The sequence below is a fragment of the Cervus canadensis genome, chromosome 26 (assembly GCF_019320065.1).
Source record: "Cervus canadensis isolate Bull #8, Minnesota chromosome 26, ASM1932006v1, whole genome shotgun sequence".
NCBI classification, from domain to species: domain Eukaryota; kingdom Metazoa; phylum Chordata; class Mammalia; order Artiodactyla; family Cervidae; genus Cervus; species Cervus canadensis.
The window spans coordinates 38784488-38793642 of record NC_057411.1 but is presented as its reverse complement, the minus strand read 5'-3'; the positions used below and the strand labels follow the sequence as shown (position 1 = coordinate 38793642).

General features: G+C 40.9%; 1 pseudogene; it reads right to left on the bottom strand.

Moving 5' to 3' along the window:
• Window positions 1-3476: 3476 nt before the first annotated feature.
• LOC122428350 lies at window positions 3477-6945 on the bottom strand (annotated as a pseudogene).
• Window positions 6946-9155: the final 2210 nt, after the last annotated feature.

Below are 9155 nucleotides of genomic sequence, written 5' to 3'. Positions count from 1 at the left end.
ACCCAGTTTCTCAGCAGTGTCCGACTCTCTGTGACCCTGTGGACTGTGGCCCACCAGGCTCCTCTTGCCAAGGAATTTTCTAGGCAAGAATGCTGGAATGGGTTGCCATTCCCTAATCCAGGGGGTCTTCCCAACCCAGGGATCGAACCTCCGTGCCCTGCACTGCAGGCAGGCTCTTTACCACTGTGCCCCCTGAGAAGCCTCCATACTACATTTGATCCTAGCCGAAAGGCCAAGAAGTGATACACTTGTCAACACATGTGCACCCAGTACGGGAGCACCCAAATACATCAAACAAACACTAACAGACATAAAGGGAGAAATTGATGGGAATGCAATAATAGTAGGAGACTTTTATACCCCACCCACATCAATGGACGGATCTTCTAGACAGAAAATCAGTAAGGCAACAGAGATCCTAAATGATACAACAGAACAGTTAGACCTAAATATTTTCCAGACATTACATTTAAAAATCCCCGGAATACACTTTCTTTTGAAGTGCACATGCTCTAAGGATCGCCCATGATAGCCAGTAAGATAACTGTATTTTTATTTAGTTTAGCCCTGTCTTGTTACTATAAAAAGAATTTGCAAAAAGTTACAAAAATACACAAGTGAGAAAAAGCTAAATAGATATGCAAATCTGAGTGAAGGGGAAATAAGGATAGGAAAATAAAACAAAGCTAACTGAAAGGTTAGTACATAAAAAATATCCAACTCATAAATTTTGCATTTTTGAAAGTCGAACCACAGGTATGTCTCTAAACTTTCTGGTAGCTGAAAAAGAGGAAAAGCATTATTGGTTACAGGATCCACAGAGAGGATGAGTTTAAAATAAATCAGCTGCCCAAGAGATACTGTATTTCCTAGTAATAACAACTTAGAGAAATTTCTTTATGGATCAACATAAGGGAGACCACAGGAGATTATGTCCTTCACAACATTATCTATTAATACAATTAATATAATAGTGAATGTCACCTCTGATAACTATTCTGTGTAGCTTAAATGTATTCAGTAAAAGTTATTCTATGAAGGTTAAATGGTCCAGTTAAAGTTCGTAAGATATATATGGTCTTATTTGGAAGGAGAGTAAAAGTAGAACACTTGGGGGGTGGGAAATGAGCTATTTACCCACTGTTAAGACTTAGCAGAGAATTCAAGTTGATATCCTTAAGATCAAATCTAACAACTTGAAGAGATTCGGTGTTACTAATGACAGATCCGTATGCCTTGATCATCAATTAAATAGTAGAAGATAGGTTTACCCCCATTGTAGAAAGTTAAGAGCCCAACTAAGTCCCATAACTGATCATCTGACCACCCTACCTTTATAAGAGGTAGACTGAGGGTTTACAAGGAAAAAAATGATTTAACATAAGAAATCTTGTAATTGAATAATTGGCTTCCCTGATGGCTCATCGGTAAAGACTCTGCCTGCCAATGCAGATGTGGTTCCAAACCCTGGGTCAGGAAGATCCCTTAGAGAAGGAAATGGCAACCCACTCCAGTATTCTTGCCTGGGAAATTGCATGGACAGAGGAGCCTAGTCCATGGTGTTGAAAAAGAATAGAACGTGACTTAGCAACTAAACAATAAATATTCTGTTGCTCTTTTCCATTTATTTCCAGTTTGTACTCTTTAAGAAGCCTTTTGATTAGAGGCTGAACTGAAACAATACGTTTCCCAAGTATGAGGTATTTCCTTTCTTCTTTCTTTACTCTGACGTTGATTGCTCTCCTGTTATAGGTCAAGCACTTGTAGTGGGAACACAGTGATGAAGAAGTCATTATTACTGCACTAAAAGCCCAGAGGACAGACATATGTAAACGGCAGTTCCAACGGGGTTTACCATACTATAGGAGTAAACCAAAAGAACACTTAGCTTTCCTTGAAAATGAAATTCAGGGAATACTTCACAGAGGAAGAGATGACTAAGATGAATTTTGAAACTCACAGATGAGAGTTTGTTGAGAGGAGAAGGAAATGTGTTTCAAATACAGAGAACAGCCCATGAAAAGGCAAAAGTGAGATTACGGTGCTTTAAGCACAGAACAGAGCTTATAGAAAGGCACAAACTTATACACATATGGACACAAAAATAGAAATATACAGATTTCTCTCAATACAATTTCTCAAACGTCCCATTAGAATCCTAATCTCCTTTTTTTATTATAAAAGTCAGTTTATTTTTCCTTTCTGTGTTTCATATTTTCCCTTTTTGTCAGTAATGATCAGTTAACTGATTGGAAACCTGCTTGATTAAATAATATTAACAAGTTTATAAACACACATTTGAGAATATTAAAGCAAAAGGTTGAAAATTTTTCCCTAACTCCATGTAAATTAGGCAGTCATCAGAATTGCACATTTTCACCTGTTCACTTCCATATTTAAAATATATATACAGGATAACCTTAAAATATTGATAATTAGTATAGAATTCACAGCCTTGAAAATGTATATTCTACAGACTTCTAAAGAAGAGATACCTAGATACCTCTCAGGCCCTAGTAATCCACTGTGATTCAACGTCATATACGTAAAGCATAGAACGCCAAAAGGTCTTTCCTTTTTCTCTGATTTTAGTCTTCTGCTGAGGTAACACAAGGAACTCGCTTATGACAGAGCTTGAGCCTCTGAAAATAGGGCTAACCTGACTGGCTTCCTAGTGGAGCCTAAAAAGTTCCCAGAGAACAAGCCTGGGGTTGAGTACTTTGGTTATAAATTACATACTGGAATGTCCACAACTGAGGTACCTCATGGTCCTTGAAAGGAAGACAAAAGACTTTCAGGATTTGAAGGTAATTCTGAATGAAGATGGAGAAGAGTTGATGATCACTGGAAGATATTTCTGCTTCCAGAGCTGAACGACTTCAGAACAGACACAGAGTAACCAAACCACTTAGCACGTAGTGTGATTTTTCCCACCACAGCTTAACTAAGGATTTCTCTGTCCAAGACAGGCTTACACCAGACCCAGCTGGAGCGCTGAACCAGGATTTGATGCTTCAGAGATGAGCCGCTGTCTGTAAACTCATGACCGAAGCAAAATGCCACAATCCTTTCTATTCATGGAGTGTCTCGTTGCTACAAACCGGGCACAACTGCGTCATGGTCACTCAGCTTTCCAGGCTGGAGAACAAGGGTCCAGGTCCAGTAAAGCATTTACAGTTAAAGGGATGAACCTCCACAGGCCAACAGAGCTGCCGGCAGATTCATAGGCCATTCATTCGGTACATTCATGAAACAACGGAGACGAATAAAAATCATTAACAATAATTCCTGTAGTGGAGAAAAAACAACCCAACCTTCACTCTGGTCAGCATCTCCAGGGGCTGACCCTGCTGAAAGAGGCTGGACAATCTGAGGCTATGTTGGAGTTCTTAAGGCAAACCCAAAATAGGGCGAATTAGAAGAAATAATAGCCCTGATGTGTCTCCTGATTATTCTTGTTCTTTTGTGGACTCTGGTCACTCACTGAAAACACGAGCTTGTCATCTTTGCATAAGAGAGCATGTGTCCCTCACTATTAACGGTGAAATAAACAGAATTGTACAACTTGTCATAATAATGAAAAAGTAGAAAACCGACATCCATCCTAGGTTGTCCTGGACCAAAGACACTAAATACTGGCCCACGGCAGATTCAATACTCCCCGTTCCATCAACAATCCCAGTGACTCATCACCAAAGCCTCATTGCTCTCTCAGATCAGTGCCTGATGACCAAGATTCGCAGAAATAGCAGAGATAAATCGCATTAGATGTGAAGTCAAGTGGGCCTTAAGAAGCATCACTACAAACAAAGCTAGTGGAGGTGATGGAATTCCAGTTGTGCTCTTTCAAATCCTAAAAGATAATGCAGTGAAAGTGCTGCACTCAATATGCCAGCAAATTTGGAAAACTCAGCAGTGGCCACAGAACTGGAAAAGGTCAGCTTTCATTCCAATTCCGAAGAAAGGCAATGCTAAAGAATGCTCAAACTACTGCACAATTGCACTCATCTCACGCTAGAGAAGTTAATGCTCAAAATTCTCCAAGCCAGGCTTCAACAGTATGTGAGCTGTAAACTTTCAGATGTTCAAGCTGGATTTAGAAAAGGCAGAAGAACCAGAGATCAAATTTCCAACATCCTTTAGATCATCAAAAAAGCAAGAGAGTTCCAGAAAAACATCTACTTCTGCTTTATTGACTATGCCAACGCCTTTGACTGTGTGGATCACAACAAACTGTGGAAAATTCTGAAAGGGATAGGAATATCAGACCACCTGACCTGCCTTCTGAGGAATCTGTATGCAGGTCAGGAAACAACAGTTATAACTGGACACGGAACAATAGACTGGTTCCAAATCAGGAAAGGAGTACATCAAGGCTGTATATTGTCACCTTGCTTATTTAACTTATAGGCAGAGTACATCATGAGAAATGCTGGGCAGGATGAAGCACAAGTTAGAATCAAGATTTCGGGGAGAATTATCAATAACCTCAGATATGCAGAATGACACCACCCTTATGGCAAAAAGCAAAGAAGAACTAAAGAGCCTCTTGATGAAAGAGGAGAGTGAAAAAGTTGGCTGAAATCTCAACATTCAGAAAACTAAGATCATGGCATCCAGTCCCATCACTTCATGGCAAATAGATGGGGAAACAGTGGAAACAATGACAGACTTTATTTTGGGGGGCTCCAAAATCACTGCAGATAGTGACTGCAGCCATGAAATTAAAAGACGCTTACTCCTTGGAAGAAAAGTTATGACCAACCTAGATAGCATATTAAAAAGCAGAGACAGCACTGGGAAGACCCAGAGGGATGGGATGGGAAGGAAGGTGGGAGGGGGGATCAGGATGGGGAACACATGTAAATCCATGGCTGATTCATGTCAATGTGTGGCAAAAACCACTACAATATTGTAAAGTAACTAGCCTCCAACTAACAAAAATAAATGAAAAAAATAAAAAAATTAAAAGCAGAGATATTACTTTGCCAACAAAGGTCCATCTAGTCAAAGCTCTGGTTTTTCCAGTAGTCATGTATGGATGTGAAAGTTGGAGTCTAAAGAAAGCTAAGCACCAAAGAATTGATGCTTTTGAACTGTGGTGTTGGAGAAGATGCTTGAGAGTCCCTTGGACTGCAAGGAGATCCAACCAGTTATCCTAAAGGAAATCAGTCCTGAATATTCATTGGAAGGAGTGATGCTGAAGCTGAAACTCAATACTTTGGCCACCTGATGCAAAGAACTGACTCATTGGAAAAGACCCTGATGCTGGGAAAGATTGAAGGTGGGAAGAGAAGGGGACGACAGAGGATGAGATGGTTGGATGGCATTACTGACTCAGTGAACATGAGTTTGAGTAAACTCCGGGAGCTGGTGATGGACAGGGAGGCCTGACATGCTGCAGTCCATGGGATCTCAAAGAGTCAGACACAACTGAGCAACTGAACTGAACTGAAGTAAATCATATTAGAAGGTCCACCAATAAAAAATCCTGTGACAAGTGCATTGATGGACTTATCATCTGGAGAGCGATTGTATCCAAGGAGGAACCCGAAGAACAAAAGCAGACTGAGAACTAACACCGGTGCTCTTTTCTGTAACACATGGGAGATGAAGCCTTGCAGCATTCCATCTATAATTCCTCCAACATCTTACCAAATGAACAACTGGTCAGCTTCAGCCTCCTTCCATTTGAAGTTGACACTCAGATAAAAGGGCAGTCAGAAGGAGTAATTCACTAACTTCAAGGGCTTCCCTGGTAGCTCAGCTGGTAAAGAATCTGTCTGCAATGCAGGAAACTCCGGTTCAATTCCTGGGTTGGAAAGATCCCCTGGAGAAGTGATAGACTACCCACTCCAATATTCTTAGGCTTCCCTGGTGGCTCAGCTGGTAAAGAATCTGCTGGCAATGTGGGAAACCTGGGTTCAATCCCTGGGTTGGGAGGATCCCCTGGAGAAGGGAACAGCTACCCACTCCAGTATTCTGACCTGGAGAATTAGTCCATGGGGTCCCAAAGAGTCGGACACAACTGAGTGATTTTTACTTTCAAGCATGCATAGTCCAGGGAATACGCTATAACTCTGGGAAGGCAATGAGCCTGGTAGAAGCTTATTGCCTTGACTTGGGTCACAATATTGCCTTCTTGGATTCAGTAATTAGGCTCAGCTTCACCTTCATTTTCAGCACAATTAATTCATGGCCTGTGTGAGTCTTCTTCAGAATTTTCTTCTGTCTCAATACCTGGGAGACCGATTTCTTCTGGTGACACCAGGAGTCCAAAGAAGATGATGGTCCCACCTGCAAACTGCACAGCCAGCATCACCAGGAAGGCGTACTCATAACCATACTGCAGAACGGAAGAAGCTAGACATGCCCCCAAAATACTGTCCACTGAGGCACTGGCACTCCAGAGACCAAAAACAACGCCTAGTCCAGCTTTCCCAAACCAGTTTCCAGTAACAAAAACCATGCTGGGCCAGCAGGTGGACGGCAGCAGGCCATTCAACGATCCCCAGGCTGAAGTACAGCCCCTTGTTGTAGGAATGCAGCCATTCCCTGAGAGCACCAAAGATGAACACCGCTAATGCAGAAAAGCACATGTCACAAGATAGAACCCATCGCAAATTCAGCTGATCGGCAAGATACCGCTGATGAGAAGGCCCACAGCATACGAGAAGAGGACAATGGTATCCAGCATTCCGAGTGCTTTCCTCTGCGCTGGGAAACACACGGTTGCTGCTCCAGATCGCCACAGGCAGTTCAACGGACTTGTTAAAAGCACTTGGGGCCCACTGCTTAGAGATACTGACTTTGACCTTGCTAAATGTTTTTCTTGATGCATGGAGCAACGGAGTAACTGAAGAAGGTGAGCAGGGACACGACCTCGTGGTGATGGCTGAACCAGGAGAGCAGAGCTCGTCTCTGAAAAATATTTGGCCAGGCCATGTGCCTCCTGACCTTCCTTCTCACTGTGACTTTATTTATTTATTTTTTTTTTGATGCTGAAAATTTTCTTTATTTATTTTTTTTCTTTTCTTTTTTTATTAGTTGGAGGCTAATTACTTCACAACATTTCAGTGGGTTTTGTCATACATTGATATGAATCAGCCATAGATTTACACGTATTCCCCATCCCGATTCCCCCTCCCACCTCCCTCTCCACCCAATTCCTCTGGGTCTTCCCAGTGCACCAGGCCCGAGCACTTGTCTCATGCATCCCACCTGGGCTGGTGATCTGTTTTACCATAGATAATATTCATGCTGTTCTCACGAAACATCCCACCCTCGCCTTCTCCCACAGAATCCAAAAGTCTGTTCTGTATTTCCTGGTGTCTTCTTTTTCTGTTTTGCATATAGGGTTATCGTTACCATCTTTCTAAATTCCATATATATGTGTTAGTATACTGTATTGGTCTTTATCTTTCTGGCTTACTTCACTCTGTATAATGGGCTCCAGTTTCATCATCTCATTAGAACTGATTCAAATGAATTCTTTTTAATGGCTGAGTAATATTCCATGGTGTATATGTACCACAGCTTCCTTATCCATTCACCTGCTGATGGGCATCTAGGTTTGCTTCCATGTCCTGGCTATTATAAACAGTGCTGCGATGAGCATTGGGGCGCACGTGTCTCTTTCAGAATCTGGTTTCCTCAGTGTGTATGCCCAGGAGTGGTAATGCTGGGTCATATGGCAGTTCTATTTCCAGTTTTTTAAGAAATCTCCACACTGTTTTCCATAGCGGCTGTACTAGTTTGCATGCCCACCAACAGTGTAAGAGGGTTCCCTTTTCTCCACACCCTCTCCAGCATTTATTGCTTGTAGTCTTTTGGATAGCAGCCATCCTGACTGGTGTGTAATGGTACCTCATTGTGGTTTTGATTTGCATTTCTCTAATAATGAGTGATGTTGAGCATCTTTTCATGTGTTTGTTAGCCATCTGTATGTCTTCTTTGGAGAAATGTCTGTTTAGTTCTTTGGCCCATTTTTTGATTGGGTCATTTATTTTTCTGGAATTGAGCTGCAGGAGTTGCTTGTATATTTTTGAGATTAATCCTTTGTCTGTTTCTTCATTTGCTATTATTTTCTCCCAATCTGAGGGCTGTCTTTTCACCTTGCTTATAGTTTCCTTTGTTGTGCAAAAACTTTTAAGTTTCATTAGGTCCCATTTGTTTATTTTTGCTTTTATTTCCAATATTCAGGTAGGGGGTCATAGAGGATCCTGCTGTGATTTATGTCAGAGAAGTGTTTTGCCTATGTTCTCTCTAGGAAGTTTTATAGTTTCTGTTCTTACATTTAGATCTTTAATCCATTTTGAGTTTATTTTTTGTGTATGGTGTTAGAAAGTGTTCTAGTTTCATTCTTTTACAAGTGGTTGACCAGTTTTCCCAGCACCACTTGTTAAAGAGGTTGTCTTTTTTTTTTTTTTTTTCCTTGCCTCCTTTGTCAAAGATAAGGTGTCCATAAGTTCGTGGATTTATCTCTGGGCTTTCTATCTGTGCCATTGATCTATATTTCTGTCCTTGTGCCAGTAAACCATTACTGGTCTTGATGACCTGTGGCTTTGTGTAGAGTCTGAAGTCAGGTAGGTTGATTCCTCGCAGTTTCCATTCTTCTCTTTCTCAAGATTACTGTTGGCCTAATTCGAGGTTTTTTTGTATTTCCATAAAATTGTGAAATTCCTTGGTCTAGTTCTGTGAAAAATACCGTTGGTAGCTTGATAGGGATTGCATTGAATCTATAGATTGCTTTGGGTAGAATAGCCATTTTGACAATATTGATTCTTCCAGTCCATGAACACGGTATGTTTCTCCATCTGTTTGTGTCCTCTTTGATATCTTTCATCAGTGTTTTATAGTTTTCTATGTATAGGTCTTTTGTTTCTTTAGGTAGATATACTCCTAAGTATTTTATTCTTTTTGTTGCAATGGTGAATGGTATTGTTTCCTTAATTTCTCTTTCTGTTTTTTTCATTGTTAGTATATAGGAATGCCAGGGATTTCTGTGTGTTAATTTTATATCCTGCAACTTTACTATATTCATTGATTAGCTCTAGTAATTTTCTGGTAGAGTCTTTAGGGTTTTCTATGTAGAGGATCATGTCATCTGCAAACAGTGAGAGTTTCACTTCTTCTTTTCCTGTCTGGATTCCTTT